The sequence below is a fragment of the Pongo abelii genome, chromosome 11 (assembly GCF_028885655.2).
Source record: "Pongo abelii isolate AG06213 chromosome 11, NHGRI_mPonAbe1-v2.0_pri, whole genome shotgun sequence".
Classification (NCBI taxonomy): Eukaryota; Metazoa; Chordata; class Mammalia; order Primates; family Hominidae; genus Pongo; species Pongo abelii.
The window spans coordinates 83,676,993-83,695,676 of record NC_071996.2 but is presented as its reverse complement, the minus strand read 5'-3'; the positions used below and the strand labels follow the sequence as shown (position 1 = coordinate 83,695,676).

Sequence of the window (18,684 nt, the reverse complement as noted above, 5' to 3'; positions counted from 1 at the left end):
ATGTAAGACTCTAAGTAACAAATCATATCCAAGAGTGTTCATATTGAAAAAGGATAATATATATTGCCAAATTGGAAATGCAAAGTTAGTCTGACAGAAAAATATACACATTCTGAGCCGAGATCACGCCACTGCACTCCAGCCTGGGCGACAGAGCAAGACTCCGTCTCAAAAAAAAAATAAATAAATAAATAAATAAGAAAAATATACACATTCAATTTATATTAATAGATTAAAGCAAAACCATATGATTATTACTTTAGTAGATAAAGTATTCATTAAAATTTAATGTCCAATGAAGAGTTTACATAAGGCCACCATGACCACCACCAAAGACAACCAAAATACTTTCATGAAAAATAGAGGAGCCAGGTGTGGTGGCTCACAGGTGTAATCCCAGCACTTTGGGAGGCCGAGGCAGGTGGATCATGAGGTCAAGGGATCAAGAACATCCTGGCCAACATGATGAAACCCGGTCTCTACTAAAAATACAAAAATTAGCCAGGCATGGTGGCGGGCACCTGTAGTCCCAGCTCAGAAGGCTGAGGCAGGGGAATCACTTGAACCCTGGAGGCAGAGGTTGCAATGAGCCGAGACTGCACCACTGCACCCCCACCTGGCGACAGAGAGAGACTCCGTCTCAAAAAAAAAAAAGTGACCGAATTAATTGATAAAGAATACCTTTTCAAACACCCACGGCAAACATCAATATTAAAGATGACAAGTTTATACCGCTCCATTTAAAATATGGAACAAGAAAAGAAGCTCAATTATGACTTGGTTGTCCTGGACAGTAAAGTAAGAAACAGAACTTAAAAAAAAAAAAAAAAAAAAAAGGATTGTCTACAGATAAAAATCAAAGAATGTAATGTATAAGCAAATTATTAGAATTAAAAAGAACTATTTATACAAGGTTGCTAGATAAAAAACAAGTTTTTAGATAAAATTTACAATAGCATCAAAAATATTAAACACCTAGAAATAAATCTAGCAAAAGATGTACAATACTTGCATACAGAAAATTACAAAGCAAAATCAGAATTAAAGAAATCCTAAATAAATGAAGCTGACATAGTATGTTCATGAAAAAGAAAATTCAACATTTTTAAGAATTCCACTTCTAATTTCTCAAATTCAATAAAATTCTAATTAAAACCACAAGAATACTTTTCCAAGGAATTCGATAAGCTTCTCATTTTATAGGAATGCATCAGGCAGCTCTAGTGAAAATACAGATACTTGTCCTACTAGATATCAAGACTCATTAGAATTATAGTAATTAAAACTATATCATGTACTATTTGTGCAGAGATAGACAACTTGATGAATAGAACGGAAGAACCCAACACAGAACCAGGCAAAAAAAGAATCATGAAATGACAGATGGCACTCTAGCCACTGGACTATTCAATAAAGTTACCAAAACAAATAGTTATCCATATGGAGAAAAATGAAATTGGACTACTACCTTACCCTTTTCAAAGAATCAATTCCAAATAAATTTGAAACACGAAGGGCAAGCCTTTGAAAAAAAAATAAAGATATCCTCGAGACCTTGGTACAGAGAGTAATTTCTTAACCATGACACAAAAAGTGCTAATCATATAAGAGACTGATACATTTAACTACCATTTAAATTCAGTTCTTTTCACTAATATACCATAAAAGAACCAAGTCATTAACAGACAGAAGACTTCTGCAACATATATATATACAAAAGGCATCTGTATCCACAATACATAAGAACCCCTAATAAAACAAAATTGAGGGCAGGGGGACAAATAACAAAAATAGGCATTTCACAGAAATGGGAATGGAAGATAAACATAAAAAAAAGTTCAACCTCATTACTAGGAAATGCAAATTAAAACCATGATGAAATACTATTTTTATACCCACAGACTAGGAAAAATCAAGAAGTCTGACGATTGTCAGAGTTGATAAACCTGTAGCGCAAAGAGAACTATTGCACTTTGCTGGTGGAAATGTGTATGAGTGTATCACCAATTTGGCATTATCTTGCATGGCTGAATATGCACGTACTCTGTGAGACTCACCTATTCCACTCTTAGATATACAATGAAAGAATTTACTCACATATACTAGAACACATGTTCAGTAATCTTCACAGTACAATTGTTCATGGTGACAAAAAACAAAATAAACATGAAACACTCAATATACCCTACTACAATGAATACAAGTATATCCACGTAATAAAATCATATACGGCATGTAATTTAACTAGCTACAGGCCAAGACTCAAATAAATCTTGAAACAAGATTTAAGAGAAAAAAGTATAATTACATTAATAGGTAATTACATTATGTCATGTATAGTGCTCAAAATTAAACAATATATGCTGTTTAGTAATACATTCAGAAACCATTATTTTTATAAGCAGTAAGGAAATGAATGAAAACATCTTAGAATAATGATCACATCTGGATGAAGGGAAATAGAGTGACTGAATAGGGACAGACAACATATAGAGATTCAATGGTATCATCTAGTTTTTAAGCTGGGTGAGAAATCATCATACTGTGTTATTGTTATGCTTCAAAAAATGTTACATGTATTCTTTTCTATGCATTATGCAGTACATGATTGATGATAAGGGTATACTTATATAATAAAAGAATTTACTTTTTTCTGTACAATCAAATGACTAGGAAAGTAGTTATGGCAATGTTAAGAGGGACAGCAAAGAAAGCTTAGCTGGACTACATTCGGTTTCAATACTTGATTTTAAAAATGACACGGAGAGAATTTGGGCTTTTCTGTTACTCTCAAAGATATTTAAAAGATACAACATGGTGCAGCACTCTTGCTTCTCACAGTTACATACTGTTTTATTAAGGACCTTCAAATTAAAAAAAAGCACACAAAATTTCTAATCTCCATAATGCCTGAAAGACAAATTTAAAAAAAAAAACTACCCATAAATAAATAATTATATTTTTAAGTTAAATCTCAAGAATTAGAAAACTTTACAGCTAAGAATTCCTGGGATCTTTTTATTTAATGGGTCAAATAGTTCCTATTTCAAACTTATTTAGCATTTTTAACTATGATTAACTATGTCTCTCATTTAAAACAAGAGGTTTGGATGACCATGATGCAGCTACCAAGTCTCTTATACAGAAAAGCAAAAAGCAGGATATTGTAACTATAACACTTTCCAACACTTGTTGTGGTCCATCTTTTAGTCAAAGATTTAACTTATGCACATATGCACACACATAAATACACATACATATATACGTTACAAATCCGAAATTCACATAAGTCATAAAATAGAGACCCTTTATTTAAACGGCTGTAGACCACATTTTAACACAGGTACAGACAATCTAAGAAACTGGGTAAGTTTTTAATAAAGATTATTAAGAACATTCCTAGTAGTAGGGTAAGTTAGAATAAAGCTAAGATACTCTGTGCAATTCTCTGCACAAATTTTTTTACTAATAATTACCTTCATGAAGAGATATTTCTAGCTGATTAGTAAAATCTACATAAAAAAATTCTAAATGCAAATTGCCTGAATAACTGGTTATCAATCATATATTTATAATAACCACAGAAATTACACAAAATATTATATGATCAATAATCAAAGTTGGACATGAATATCAATCATTAACTAATATGTTTACTGATATATGTTCGATAGATCTAATACTGCCATTAGCATGTGTAAATTAAGTATAAGTATAACCATATTGACTGACACAAAAATTGTATTTAGGCAGTCCAGTCGAGGTAATGAAATCTACCTGAAGTAATGGCGGAACAAATCTCATACACGAAAGGGCCAGAGTCAAATATTTAAATTAATGGCATCAGTGAAACTTTAACTAATCTCCAGATAATCCCCATTATATACAGCTTTCACCCCTCTCTCACTTTGTTTCCTCAGCCTTTGGAAAGCATGTATCAAGGATTAAAAAAAAAAAAAAAAGTTGAAAGATCTAAGAACTAGCTGACAGAAAATACAATACACAGAGGTGTCTCTGCTCTACCTTCAGACAAACAAGATAGAGAAACCAGCAGGAATCAAAATGGTCTAAGAGAGACTGCAGTTATTTTTTAAGAGAATGGAAATGAAAGAGTTACCTAGGGTTTATTCACTATCTTCTGAAATTGAAAAAAAAAATCAGATTACAAGAAAATGCTATGACAATCTACAGAATATGTAATCTATATTTGCTATACTAAACAACTTGTTTTTCTGTTTCTATGAGAATATCTAAAGTATTAGCTTCAATCATTATTTTCTAAATTTAACTTAATCCTCCAAAGGGTTTCAGTGTGTTTTTTCATCTTTTCCTGCTGTTTAAAACTATTTAAGTATTCATTATCCCAACAGATTTGATTCCACGCAAAGCCTCCCCAAATCTACTGTCATTGTATTAACTGCTCTGCTGACCCTGCAAATGAGATCAAATTGCTTCTTGGTATTATTAAACATTTAACGTATTTTTTGAATGACATTAAAATATTTTTACAGTTTTTAGACAAAATGTGATTACACGTTTATGTGCAAATTTCCATAAATCCATTGCCTGCTCTTTAGAAAATTTGCTTCCATATAAAGTAGAGCTATCTTAGAGAGTTTTAAAAACAAAAAAGAAAGGGCTCTACACTGACTTTAGAATTGTTCTTATAGAAGACTTGGTATGAACTCAGATTTTTCTTTTTTCTCTTTGAAGACTAACAAATTGTCACTAAAATGATTCTTCACTGCTAATATATGTAGATGTGACTGTAGAAGATTATTAATAGCCAATGATATGATTCAAATACAAAATTAGTAATGGCCCTATATTTCCCTCATTTCTGAGACAAGTCCAGTAACACAGGACGATGGTCATTTAAATGTAGAAAAAAATTAACATGTGGTATTTTACAACTATTAACAACTTAGACAACTCTTCTAAAAGAATACCCTTAAATGCCATATATCCCAGGCAAATATACCTGTTTACACAATAAATAGGAAAAGGAAGTATCAAAGTTCTCTTACCTAACAAAGCTAAATGTATTTTAACATGAACTGTCAGGGAAAAAAAATAGATAATATCTTCAATGACAAAATCAATGTTATGACACTGCGAAAATTACATTTATTTGCATAGTGGTAATAAAAATAAAAGCATTTCTAGAAAGCAAGACACTCCACTGTCTTAAATGTTAAGAGCAAGGTTTCTGTGGTCTATTTAAGAGAGTAGGCTAGTGGATATGATTAGGAATTCAAGTATAATTGTGCAAAGCAGTCTGGTTTCTGGACAAATGCCAAGACCCACTCTAATCCTAAACAGTACTTCAAACCACCCATGCCCCTAGAAATTATTTGGTATTTTTTACTTCTTGAGAATACTTCCAACTTTCATCCCAGAACGTATCTCCATGTGGCTAACTAAAGCCACATGAAAGGCTTATAGTGAATTATAAAAACCTTTATTAACAGCTTTTTAAATTGTCTGTCCTGTCAAACAGATCATAAAAGTTCCTTTGCAACTGTTCTACTTTTATTAATAGAGCTGATGTGAAGCAGTATAGTAATACATGGGAAATTCTACCTTTGAAATTGCTACATTTGAATTACCACAGTTCAAGCAATATTACCTAAGTTAAAAAAAAAATCCTTATTTCATTTCTGTGATGCTGGAGATCACATGTTTTTAGTGTGTAGTTTTTCATTTATAAAATAGTTACATCAATACCTTTATAAAAATAGATTACTCAAGGATAGAATCTAGACGAGCATATAAGTAGTCACTAAAATTTTCAGCTTTATTGTATGTTTACACATTTTCATAATAAAATGTTAAAAGAAAAACAGATTACTGTAACACTGATTCATATCTACATAACACATCACCATTACATCTTTATAATCATATATATTAAAAGTCAAGTTTGAAAATAAATTTAGAAAACATTCAGAATCTAATTTATAGCTGTTACAATTTTAATTTATTGGAGCGCTACCTAATCTGGTTATTGCTTGTTTACTCTATGATGACTGGAACTCAGTTTCCAAAATACTTGACTGAATTTTCCTTCCTTTTTGAAAATGTTTCTGGATTATTTTTTTGTACAAGGTGAGTGGATAATAGGATGGTAGAATGGTAGGATGAAGTCTTACTTTTTCGTAATCTGGTTTTAACATTAATCCATAGCTCACTTTAAGTTTTACTCTCACATAAAGTGTCAATCATTTTCTGAGAAGAGTCAGTCAAGAGGCTAATCTTGGAAGAAGACAAATGAAGATATTAATGAACTTTCTAAAAAATCCTTTGGGGACTCAATGCTGAAGTCTTCATATGAACTTCTGGCTCATTCATAGTGAAGGACTGAACATACATGTTTACCTGACCTACAACGACAGTATCAATAGGAAAAAAATGACTAACCATATTAGTAACAAACCTGAGTACTGGGAGAGGTTACAAATACAAAAGAAATATAAAACACAGGTATTCCCATTGCTTTATCACTTATGACAGTAAGGAGTAGGGAGAAATAAAGAGTCTACTTAAATTAAGGATAATAATAATAGTAGTAATGATTATAGCTAACATTTATCGAGCACCAACTTAACGTGGAGGGCACTGGTTTATGCACTTCCCATGTATCAATTCATTTAATTCTCACACCAAAATTATCAGGTAGATATTTTATCATCGTCATTTAAAAGAAATTAACACACAAAGAATTTAAGTAATGCACCTAAAGCCACACATCTGGTAAGTGATGGTACCAAGATAAGAGTCCATACTCTCAACCCCTTTGCTATATTGGATGCCCCCAATTTTTATGCCCAGAAATCCTTCGAGGTTGTCAGAGTAGAGTTACTTAAAGAGCATGGCTACTGTTCTATCAGGCAGCTGTGTTAAAGAAGGTAAGGGATGCCTCACACTGGCCAAATTCCTCTGTCTTCTTGTGCCACAAAGCAATTCACGATTCCTTTAAGTAGCAGACTCCTTATTATCAAATGAAAGGTGAAAGCATTAATTTTAAGTATTTGTAACAAATATCATTGATAATGGAGTTTTTGTGGCAATATACATTGTTTGAGAAATTAGAAGACAAAAGTACAGGATGTTCTATTTACTATGAAAGATTAAGAAATTCAAGATAAAAGTAACTAAATCAAATTTTAACAACTAAAATACTAACTTAATCCAAATCATTTTCTCACTATTCAGCATACAGTCAATTCTCATTATTTGGGGATTTTGTGTCTGTGAATTCACCTACTCCTAAAAATATAAAGATGGTTCCTGGTGTTTCTATTTAATGATTTTCAGATGTTAGGATGGGTTTATTGGGGCACAGCCCCACTGTAAGTCAAGGAACTCCTCACAACTTACTCATGTTGGGGTTATGGTTTCTACTGAATGCATGTGATTTCTACTAAATGTATATTGCTTTCTCACCATCGTAAAAAACATTAAGTGGAACCACTGTTGGTTGGGGACTATCTGGTTTATTACCAGCATTAAATGTATTTTTGACTTCCAGTAGTGCTTATCAGGACACAGCCCCATTGTAAGTTGAAGGACATCTGGTATTTGTAAACCAAAAATCAATACTAGTGGCTTTTGTAGTCATTTGCAGACAATGTGCAGAGTGGAGAAAAATTTGAGTCCCAGCTGAGGTTGAACAAGGCAGTACTCTGCCTTGTTTCAGCACTCTTTCTGTAAACCTGTGGGTTTTTGTTTTTTTTTTTTGCAGCCTACTTAGTACCATGCTTTTTGCATTTTTGTGCTTTTTGTTAGTAATTTCATTGTTTGAAATGGTCCCCAACTTAATGCTAAAGTGCTATCTAGTGTTTCTAAGTGCAAGAAGGCTGTGACATACTTTACTGAGAAAATACATGTTAGATAAGCTTCCTTCAGGCATGGTTATAGTGCTGTTGGCCATGAGTTAAATGTTAATGAATCAACAATATACATTTAAAAGATGTTTTTCAACAGAAACATAAAATGGTTATGTATTAATTTACATAATTAACTAGAAGATCAAAAAAAGATAATCTTTTATTTCCCCTAGAAGTAATGGTTCAGTATTCGCTAATTCAGTGTTTGACAACTTTATGGAACATAACACCACTGAGAATAATGAAAATCAACTGTGTTTATTTTTCTAAATGTTTGATAAATCTTCCTGAAATAGAGCTAGTAATAATATTAATCTTATTTTTAAGAGTCTAACCAAAAAGGTTACATTTCCTATAAAATAACTATTAACATTCATAAAAAATGGCAGTCTGACTCCTAAACTTATAGTATGTTTGCCATAACAATATTAATCATAGTACATCAAAGTTTAATGTTCCATTTACTTTCCAATATTACTGTTAATGCTATCTTATTACAACTGTACTGCATTTTACAATTTCCAAAATGTTAACGTACATTATTATTTTACCTTCACAAAAGTCTTAAGGCAGAGCAGTTTTTACCCTTAACAGCAAAAAACTGACCAAAAGGGAAAAATTGGTGGTTTCACATAGAAGGAAGACTAAGGTCAAGGATTCTGGGGACTTTTACTCTAAACTTTTAGATGCATTTAAAAATCACTTAAGAAAGCAAAACCCAGAAATATTTTCCAACCTACTTATAATCCTTGAAAAAGATAAAATAAAAACAAATAGAAAGCTAGTCTGCAAAAGTATTAAGAAATCTACTGGTCAAAAACTGCTAAATTACTTTACATGGTTCCATGACCACAGACATTAATAGATATAGTATATTTAACAGAAAAGTTGGGAAGGAAGGAAAGAAGGAAAGAAGGAAGGAAGGAAGGAAAGAAGGAAGGAAGGAAGGAAGGAAGGGAGGGAGGGAGGAAGGAAGGAAGGAAGGAAAGGAGTATATTTAAAAGAAAAGTTGTAAAGAAAGAAAAAAAGAGAAGGAAAGGAAAGGAAAGGAAGAGAGAGAGAAAGAAAGAAAAAGAAAGAGGGAGGGAGGGAGAAAGGAAGGAAGGGAGGAAGGGAGGGAGGGGAAAAGAGAAAAGAGAAAAAAAGAGAAAAGAAAACAAAAAAAAGAAGAAGAGAAAAGAAGAAACATTGTAATGGTGAGGTTATCTGGATAATCAATTTTTAACATTCGGATAAAGACAGAAAAATGTAACTTAAATGAATATATGACTTCACAAGGGAAAACAATACTCCATTAGGATTAATATCTTATTTGTCAGCAAAAACATCACAATCCTGACTAATCTCATGTTTCGTAGTCGCAACTACATTACTATATGTGAAAGCCCACAAAGACTGGTATATTGCTGTAGCTATTATCCTATTTCTGTAAACCACCTTTCCCTGAAATAATTACTACTTTTCACATACAGTAGGGTACGAAATCACTGACAAAGTATGTAATAACCCTTTCATCAGTTTCAAATGCATACACAAATATTGAAACATGTCCAACTAAAATATTACAAAACAGGAAGGATAAAAATTCCCCTTTTCTATCCTCTACCATTCTCTAACTCCAAAAACTTAATAAAAAACTTAATCCATCCAGTCACCTACAACCATATCACTAGATTTACCCATGTCAGGGAAATCCAGATATAATGAGGTGAATTTCAAGTTGTCTACTTTTTATGACTACCTTATTTCTTTTCTTATGCATTACATATGAAACCCACTTTAACCATTTACCTTCTTTCCCTTAGCTCTATATGAAGACTAGTTTAGGCATTCCCTCTGAATCCATACTATGGCTTTTATTTGAACTTAGACACAAGAAACAAAGAAGTATTTGATAACATTTGCTCAGCAGATGGAAAAGTCTTAGTGGTATTATTGAAATGACTATGAAGTAAAAAGAAAGGAAATAATTCTAGTTTTATTACATTATTATTAAGGATCAAAATCTTTTAATCAACTGTGACAGCTTGAATTGTAGGCCCCTAAAAGATAATGTTGAAGTTCTAACCCCCAGTATCTCAAAATGTGAGCATATTTGGAAACAGAGCCACTGCAGATGTAATTAGTGAAGATGAGGTTATACCACAGTATGGTGGCCCTTAATCTTTATGGGTTATGTCCTTACAAGAAGAGAACAGAGACAGAGATACTCAGGAAGAAGGCAGCCATGTGACAATGGAGGTAGAGTGATGTCAAAAACACAAGCTAATAGAGGCAAGGAAAGATGCTCCCCCTACAGATTTCAGAGGGAGCATGGCCCTGTCCACATCTTATACTGGAGAACTAGCCTCTAGATTTGTGAGATAATAAATTTATGTTCAAAGTCACCCAATTTGTGGTACTTGGTTATGGCAGCCCCAGGAAACTAATATATCAACCTTCCCACAAAAACGAATAGGAAATACAAATAGTCAAACTCAGAGATGCAGAGAGTAGAACACTAGTTGTCAGGGGTTGAGGTATGGGGAAATGGGGAGATATTGGTCAAAAGGTACACAATTCTAGCTATGAAAGATGAACAAGTTCTGGAGATCTAATGTACAGCAACGTGTCTACAGTTAACAATATTGTATCATACACTTGAAATTTGCTGAGAAAGTAGACCTTAAATGTTCTCACCACAAAAAAAGGAAAAAAATTAAAAGAAAATGGTAAGTATGTAAGGTGACGACTACGTTAACTAGCTTATGGTGATTATTTCACAATATACATGTATCAAAATATATATACCAAAATATCAAGCTGTATACCTTAACTATACATAATATTTAAATTTGTCAATTATCTCAATAAAGCTCATATTTTTTATGTTTAAAAAAACTAATAGTAAGTAGACTTTTTAAAAAAAATCACTGGTACATTGTGTTCCCCAATGAAAATAATTTTTGAAATAATTACAAATGAAGCTCCCATCTCCTGAGAGTTTTCTAGTTTCTATTATTCCTTCAAAATGCAAAACAAAAATAAAATATATGCTGTGGTTTCCAAAGTAACAAGATGAAACAACCGCCAAGTTAAAAATGACACTGAACACCGAATTTTGAAAGTTTAAAAGTTTATATTATAGGTAGAAAAAAGATTAATGCAAAGTTAATATGCTTCTGAGTGACATTTATAGGCAGCACATTTTGAGCACTGGCTGAACATGTTCCAATGATTTAGTGTCTATCAACTAAGAATTTCAGAGACCCGTATTCTCATAAATTTTAGAGCTAGGCCAGGCACGGCGGTTCACGCCTGTAATCCCAGCATTTTGGGAGGCCGAGGCAGGTGGATCCCTTGAGGTCAGGAATTCGAGACCAGCCTGACCAACACGAAACCCTGTCTCCACTAAAAATACAAAATCAGCCAGATGTGGTGGCGCATGCCTCTAGTCCCAGCTACTTGGAAGACTGAGGCACGAGAATCGCTTGAACCTGGGAGGCAGAGGTTGCAGTGAGCGGAGATCACACCACTGCCCTCCAGCCTGGGCGACAAGAGCAAAACTCCATCTCAAAAAAAAATTTAGAGCTAGAAAGGAACTTAAGAGTTGTAGTATTTCCAGCTTCCTTACTTTACAATGAAAAATCTGAGAGCATGGAACCTAGATCTATCCTGACATCCAACTCAGGTAATTGTTTATGAGGAAAATAACACTCCCCTATATAAAAGGCATGAGCTTTTCTAGACCCTCCAGACACAGAAGAAAATAATTATACATATTTATTATTATACTATGGTCATTTGTTAAGATGTTACCAACTGTATGAAATCAAAGATGAAGAGTCCTGGAGGACTGGGAAAGTGTGAGGAAGAAACCCTAACTCCTTCAATTAAAATGACTTCCTTCAAGCTCTTCAGAATCAGCTCACTAATGGAAAAAGAAAAAAACAAACAGAAATTGAAACAAAATGCAGGGAGATCAGCAAGTAAAAAGGGCACACAGTTTTACTATTATACTCCCCTGAGTCCTTCGGCACAAAAGCTCATCAAGAATAGATTAACTGCACTGAAACGTAGATAGGTATCTGCACCCAGAGAGATATACCATACAATCCTAGGCCAAATATATATGTATACACAGATAAAAATATTATCTTCCTAGGTCAAATATGTATATATATATATATATATATATACACACACACACATATATATATATATATATATACAGATAAAAATATTAAACACGTGTAAACACAGGTGCTTATATGTGTGGATATGTATTTATGTACACAGGTACATCACCAGAATGCATTCCTCCAAGGTGGACAGAATCTCTAAATATAAGCAGTGTTCTTTATATTTTATTGGCATAAATTGCTACTAGAGTATCAATGTTTTTATTATACATTCAAGAACATTCATTTTAGAAGATAGCCAGTAAAGTACCAAGAAGAGCAAAGAAAATGAAAAGTCCCACAGGCATAAATGAAGCCAAAGCACAATCACTGTAGCAGTCCCATAATGTAGAGCTAGGTAAAAAATACAACGAAAACAAAATTAGGGTGGTCTTCTAGGTAGAAAGAGAAAGCAGAAAGTAAAGGCACTGTGAAAAGAAATACAGAAAAAAGTGAGTCACGCTCAGAAGACTGAGCTGGAAGATGATGGCTGACATTAAGCTGGGATTCCTCTAACCAAAAAATCCTGTAGCAACAGGGCCCTCGTCAATCACTCCCTTTTAAAAAGCATCTTAGACCCCCTATCCTGTAGTTAGCAGATCCCCCTGTTTTAGTTCGGAGCTGAAAGACAAGGTAAGCCCAAAGCATACTAGATCTAACTATTACTTAAACAAATTAGGAAACAAACAAACAAAAACAAAAAAAACTTTTATGCTGTTGTTAAATAAGCAACATATGACACTTCCGTATTAAAAAAAAAAAAAAAAAAGGATCAAGGAAGAGTCCAGAGTAGGAAGGCATAGATGAATCCAGTCTAGAAAAAGCTACATTTCCCAAAAGGATGGTATACATATTACCGCATTTCCATGAAGTGACTTTAGACAATACACATATACACTGTCTTCCCTTGGAGAAAACTGCTCAGAATTGTCACATTCGTAGTCCAGTTTCAGAAGAAAAAGTGTTGGCTTAATCCAGGAGGGATCATGCTTGGTTTCCCCCTCTCTCAGGCCCCTAACTCAAAAATTATCATCCCAACCTCAGATGAAACCATGTCTAAGGCTTCGTTTCTTAGCCCCCTTTACTGGTTCTGCTCTAAACTTGTCCCACGGGCCCCTCCTGGACCTCAGCCTTTACATGCACACATCTATTTCCAGGAGTCCTGACCACTGTATACCACTTTAATGTAAACTTCCAGCCCCTGTGATTCTTCCATACTTCCCGATCCCTATGTCCTTCCTTCAGGCTTTAACCTTCTCCCCACTCTCAGGGAATGTTCTATCAGTCTCAGGCCCTTCTATAACCCAGGTTCCATTCCTGGCCCAATTCTGTCTCCACCTCCAGTTTTCTCTTTTAAATCAAATCCAGCTGCTTCTCACTCTCCCTACTCTGTCTGTGATATAAAGTTCTCAATCAGATGGGATCAAATTGCCAGTTTCAAGCACAATTCTTGGAACAGTTATGGCATTTCCAGGCTCTGGCTTCTAACTTAAAGAGGTTCCCTCTTCTCTGGGCCCTTGGTCCTTCCTTTCATATATATCCACCCCGCTGCCCCTCAGGGGAGAAAGAGTTCCTTATCTTTTCAGACTTTCATACCAATTTTTTGTTAAGTTTTGTTCTTATTTATCAAGCAGTTTCCTTCTGAAATATATTTAAGTAAAATATATGAATACACATTTAAAGAAAAATATCTACTAAATCATAGTAGTCGTGAGACTGACAGGGCGACAGTTGTTAAAGCTGTACAAAACTAAGGTTTGGGAAACACTAATGTTTTGCAAAAAGAATCAGTTTGGGGGTCAACAGACTTGAGCTGGGATTCTACCTCCATTACTTATAAGCCAGGTAATTGTCAAGTTATCTAGGCTAAACTGTAAAATGAGTCTGACATAAGCAGTCTCATAGGGTGTTACATATTAAATAAGAAATATTAAGAAAATGATATGACCTGCCACATAGTTGGTGCCAATAAATTTGAGTTTTTTTATAGCTCCGACTCCAACCCTGTCATTTTTATTGATAAAGACAAAAAGGTATTAGCCAAGCATGGTGGCTCATGCCTGTAATCCTAGCACTTTGGGAGGCCAAGGAAGCAGGATCGCTTGAGCCCAGGAGATCAAGACCAGCCTGGACTACACAGTGAGATACTGTGTCTACTAAAAAATTAAAAAAAAAAAAATTTAAACCCCAAAAAGGTATAAAGAAGGTAAAGGTTAGTGTCTTGCCCAGGCTCACAAAGTGAAATCAGTGGCAGATTCAGGGTTATAATTCAGTTATTTGAAACCGGGCCCACTACATTGTTCACTAGTATTTATTTCAAGGTCTGCCATATGAATGCCTGAAGTAGCATGTGGTTATTTTATCTTTCTAAAATTTCCTGTAACTTTATAAAGCTAGTTGAATTGAACAAATTTTAATCTTCATGGCTAATTACTCTGGTCTCATTCTCACTGCTCTAACATGCTCCATGGTACTATATAACTGAAACAACATTTGCTGGTGAGAAGAGTACCCAGTTTCTAGTTTGGGCACTTGCAGCATAGTTAGCTATAAATTACTGAACTGGTGACTTAAGTTTTGTGGGTATCATCTCTAGTATATGGAACAAGGACTATGTGATCGTTTTAGTGATTATACTCCAGTCCAGGCTTCTGTGCATTCTTTTAAGATTTTCTCTTACCATTCAGCTTTGATGGAATTTGTGGTATTTATTTTTTAAATGTCGATTTTTCCTAGTGACTTCCTAAAACCAATTAACTTGCTTTTATTCCATCCTTATCTGTTATTATAAAAAATTTAAAGTAAAAAATAGTCTTACCTTTATCATATAATGAAAACTGTTCATTTTTCCAAGAATTCTGACACTGTCTTTTAATACTGTATTTCCTCCAGATTATACTTTTATCATTTATTTCACCACTTGGTCTTTTTAATAAGTAGTCTTTTTGTTTTTGTTAGTCTTTATTGCAAAAATCATTAAGTACTATCATCTATCCCTACTTTGTCTCAGTAAACACTGTAGTTATTGACAAAATGTTCTAGATGTATTGAAATAAAAAAAATGCAAGCCACCAATTTAGTTCACAAAGAACACATATAAGCTATGTGATAAAGCCCTCATTTTAAAATGTCCTAATGTAGGCTTAAAACATTGGGCCATAAATGCTGTTTCAATTTTTAAATATGTTTTTGCATGTCCTGAATTTTATACTAAATTCACATGTATAGGATTCCACCCTTTGTGTTGTCTCCCGGATCCTTACCATAAGCATATAAAGGTTTTGAACCCCTTCCATCTTAAAACGGAAAAAGATATTAATTAAGAAAAAAACAACTCTTTACTTCGTTTTTCTTTGCAGCTATTGAACTCAGTCTCTACTGCCTGCTTGACCACACATCTTAAGGGCTGCCTCATCAGGCATCACCATTCTCTTCCTTCCTACTCACTTTTCACACCATTCTAAATTGACTTCACTTCCACTTCAATAATACAGTGGGAAATTATAGTTAATAATGTATTGTATATTTCAAAGTAGCTCAAAGAGAAGATCTGTAATGCTACCAACATAAAGATAAATGTTTGAGATGATGGATATCCCAATTATCCCCATTTGATCATTATACATCATATAAAGGTATCAAATATCACATGTACCCCAAAAATATATATAACTATATCAATAAAAACTTTAAAAATAATAAAACAACTCTGCTGAAGTCACCTCCAAGAGACAACAATCAATAAAGATTATCCAGTCCTCAACTTACCTGGCACACCTATGAAACACTTTCTACCTCAGGTTTCCATGACATACAACCTCTTTGTTTTCTTCCAATCTCTCAGATTAGTCCTTCTCAGCCTTGCTTGCTCATGTAGCCTTCTCTAATCAATCATTAAAAGTTGACCTTAGCCTTCTCTAATCAATCATTAAAAGTTAACTCTTCTCAAAGCTTTTTTTCCCCCTTTTCATCCTCTCAGTTTACACTCACCTAAGTGAACTTTATTGATACATACTGCCATCTATACACCTAAAATACTCAAATAATTTCCAACCCAGGCTGCTTCTCTGAGCTGTATCAGAATGAAATGTAGCCAACTAGCAACATTCTATTTCCACTGAATATTCCTTAAGTAACTCAAACTCACTTTGTTCAGAAATGAACTTAAAATGTTCCCCCACCCACCACAACCACAACCATTGAAAACAAAAACTAAAACTTCCATCTTTACACCCTCCAGATTTCCTATCTCCGAATACGGCACTGCATTTAATACTTACGTCAGAAACATGGGGATCATCCCAGACATATACATCTCCTTCACCATCCACATCTTTTCAATCAATAGATGCTATCCATCCTTCGGCACATCTTTTGTATTATCTACTTCTTACAACCTCCACTTCCACCATCAAATCCTTCCTAGACTATGAGAAGCATGTTACTGATCTCCCAGCATCTGCTCTTGCTCTCCCTTCTGTAGCAAACCGTATTTTCCAAAAATGACCACATCAATAATACTGGTCCAAATGCTTTTTCAGAACCTGGCCATTCCCCCATGAAGAAGCATGGTCTATTTCTGCTCCCTTTGAATATGGGTGGAACTTTCTGATTACCTCCACCAAAAGCAGCAGAAGTGATGCTGTATGAATTCCAAGCCTAGGTCAAAAAAAGTAATGAGGATTTCATCTGCTGCACACATACACACACACGAGCTCCCTCTCTTCTTCCCACTTCCCCTGCTTCAGAATATTTGCTCTTGAAACCCAGCCATCAGGTTTATAGAAGTCCAGGTTACATGGAAATGTCATCCTTCCCTCCCTCAGCTCACTTACTCTAGAGGAAGTTAACTGCCCTTTTATGAGAACACTTAAGCAGCCTACAGGTAGGCCAACAAGTCAAGAAACTAACGCCACTTGCCAACAGCCAGTGAGGAACTGAGACCTTCTGCCAACTGCTTTTTATGTGAGTGAGCCACCTTGAAAATAGATCTTCCAATCTCATCAAGTCTTCAGACAACTACAGCCTGCTGATACCTTAACTGCAACTTCATGGAAGACCCTGAACCAGAACCACCCAGCTAGCAGCTACTCCTCTCCCAAACTCTTGTCTTACAGAAAGTATGAAATAATAATGTTTTCTATTTAAAGCCACTAAATTGTGGGGTAATTTGTTAAGTAGCAATAGATAACACAACTCCCATGGTTCGCTATCGTAACACCCAGTATTTTTCCTTTGTTGCACTTAACATATTTGCAACTTAAAAAAATTAATGTAGTCAGCCAAGGTGGTGCATGACTGTAGTCCCAGCTACTCGGGAAGCTGAGGTGGGAGGATTGCTTGAGTCCAGGAATTCGAGGCCAGCCTGAGCAACATAATGAGACTCCCATGTAAAAAATTAAAAAAGTAATGTGCATGTCTTCCTGGTCCCTTGTTAGGAAGGACTATATGGGAATGGACAAGGCCTGACTTTGTCCACTGGTATATTCTAAATACCAAGCAATGTCTAACACATAGTAGGGGCTCCATAAATATTCAATATGAGAAATACCAATACTTGCTAGTATCTCTAAATTCATGCCTATACATGGGTTAGATAATAAAACTTTAGTCTAATGTGTGATGCCACCAAATGGTTTAACACCATAATTCAAAACCTAGATTGTAATTACAACTAAATATCTGTATAATTAACAACTAGGGACATGGGATATATGTATATTTTGAACTATTAGTTTACACAGAATATACTGCACTCATTTTACTCAGTCAGACATTCCAAACCGGGTTCATAGATAACAAAGAGATTACTCTGTGGCCATTACATGTTAAACCTCTTCTGTGCTTATGTGACAATGTGTGGTTGTCAAATAAATGACTTAAAATCAATTACACTCACAAACCTGAATCCATGAGCGACCTCATGTACGTGTGTGTGTACACCCACCTACCCACACACATCCCTTGACATTCTTTAAAGAGCTATTAAAGTACCTAAAATACATAGCAAACTATCTAGAAAATAATGTAAATAAGACAGCACTGATTCAAATGACAACTGTAACTGACCAATACCCCATCAACTGCATAAGACAAAATATTTGCTTGAGTTATATTTGAAAATTTACAGTATATACTAGTACATGTATACTTTGTTATACATGTAGATTTACTGAAACTAATCAGTGTTGCTAATGCAGTAAGTGTTGACGCAAGAAAGGAACATGAATACTATTAAAAAATGTCATCACAAATGACAAAAACCTGGAGTTGCTGACTGATCATATTGCCCTCTCTCAAAAGAAAACATCAATTACTTGTTTCCTTCCGACCTAATAACTGAGCACTCTACCTTGCAGTAGAGCAAAGCAGAGCTATGCTTTCACATAAAATGATGGTTTAATTCTGAGACACTAAAGTGACAAGAAAATATGATACACTCTATGGATTCCATTTTGCCTAACAACCCTCACTCAGGAAATTTTAAAACAAATAAAAATCACTATTCTTAAAGTGAAATTAAGTAACTGGAAAAAATGTTACAGTCCATCCTTATCATTTGCTCTTCCTAAAATCAGTTAAAAAGAGGACACATGGTTCATTCATTTTAAAAGCCAAAATAAAAACAACAAATA

The 18,684-nt window shown here is 34.4% G+C and overlaps 1 protein-coding gene across 3 annotated transcripts in view; it reads right to left on the bottom strand.

Moving 5' to 3' along the window:
• The window catches only part of UBE2E3 (ubiquitin conjugating enzyme E2 E3), an 84,017-nt gene that overhangs the window by 32,523 nt on the left and 32,810 nt on the right, over positions 1-18,684 (bottom strand). The gene's annotated exons all lie outside the window — the stretch shown is intronic.